This window comes from Balaenoptera musculus, chromosome 8 (assembly GCF_009873245.2).
Source record: "Balaenoptera musculus isolate JJ_BM4_2016_0621 chromosome 8, mBalMus1.pri.v3, whole genome shotgun sequence".
Lineage (NCBI taxonomy): Eukaryota > Metazoa > Chordata > Mammalia > Artiodactyla > Balaenopteridae > Balaenoptera > Balaenoptera musculus.
Window position 1 is genome coordinate 30,356,034 of NC_045792.1, and position 1,592 is coordinate 30,357,625.

The 1,592-nt window shown below is 45.4% G+C and overlaps 1 pseudogene; it reads left to right on the forward strand.

Moving 5' to 3' along the window:
- The first annotated feature begins 316 nt into the window (after positions 1–316).
- LOC118898983 lies at positions 317–1,339 on the forward strand (annotated as a pseudogene).
- The last annotated feature ends 253 nt before the right edge of the window (positions 1,340–1,592 follow it).

Consider the following 1,592-nt stretch of genomic DNA (forward strand, 5'->3'; position numbering starts at 1 on the left):
TCTCCCCATCGCTCACATCACCACCTGAACTATCACTCGCATTACCTCCTGAACCATTCCCCCACTGTCGGTGGAAAAATTGTCTTCCTCGAAACCGGTCCCTGGTGCCAAAAAGGTTAGGGACCGCTGTCTTAGAGGAACCATGTCCTGCAGCTTTGGGTGCCACCTGTTGTGCCAGGCAGATGCCACTGCACAAGAGGAGATGCCGTTTGAATTCTCCGTGAATGTTTGGAGGAGGAATGCCAGAGCTGCCAGCTGAAAACTATCCAAACAAAAGATATATGTAGGCTGGGGACCCTGAATCACCTCCCCCAGGATGGACTTTCTGGTTCTCTTCTTGTTCTACCTGGCTTTGGTGCTGATTGGTGTTGTTACAATCTGCATCTGCTCAAAAACCCATTGCTTGAAAGGCCTGGTCAGAGGAAGAGCACAGATTCCTTTTCCTGTATGATTCCAGAATGTCTTTGGAGACCCATGCTAAGATTGCTTCATTACCACTTTCATACACGGAACCACACCTTCGTTATCCTGCATCTCATCTTGCAAGGGATAGTTTATACCAAATACACCTGGGAAATATTTTGCCTTTGTCAAGAGCTGGAGTTCTTCTTGTATTACCTTTTTTCTGCCTTATCGGCTGCTGATTGTAAACCTGTTTTGTTTGTTTGTTTTTGCCCTAAGTTGTGTAACCAACCCCAGTACCATAACAAAAGCAAACGAATTACTGTTTCTTCAAGTTTATGAATTCGATGAAGTTATGTTCCCAAAGAACATGAAGTGCTCTATGTGTGATTTAAGGAAACCAGCGTGATCCAAGCACTGAAGCATGTATAACTGGTGTTTACACCAGTTTGACCATCACTGTGTGTGGATGAACAACTGCATTGGGGCCTGGAATACCAGGTACTGCCTCTTCTTCCTCTTGATGGTGACAGCCTAAGCTGCCACCATGGCTGTGGAGAGCACTGTTTCTGGTCCAGTTGGTGGTGTCAGACTTGTATCTGGAGACTTATGTTGATGACCTTGGACACTTGCAGGTTGTTGACACTGTCTTTCTTATTCAGCACCTGTTCCTGACCTTCCCAAGGATTGTCTTCCTGTTGGGGTTTGTTGTGGTGCTGAGCTTCCTCCTGGGGAGCTACCTGTGCTTTTGTCTGTACTTAGCCACCACAAGTGGTAGAGAGGTGACCGAGCCTGGTGCCAACATTGCTCCTAGATGGCCTGGCCCCCATCAGCAGAGCCCCAGGTTTACCAGAACTTTCACTTTCATGGGCTTTGGAGTAACCTTCAAGAGATCTCTCTACTTGCTGCTGCACATTATGAAAGAAAGAAGAAATAAGGATGGGAAGAGCGTGAACTTATGGATTCAGCCTCACACCTCAGCCCAGTCAAGAATAAACACAGAAATACAAAAACAAACTGGCCTAGATCTTAAAGAGTTATCCTCTTTCCCAGGGGGCACAAAATTCTGAATTGATGTGAGCTCACGAAAATATAGATGAACAGAAAAACAAACAAAAAAGACTAACCAATCAGTTTCTCTGTTGTTTCTCATGCAACAGAGAATTCATCTCCATCATCTAGAAACATCA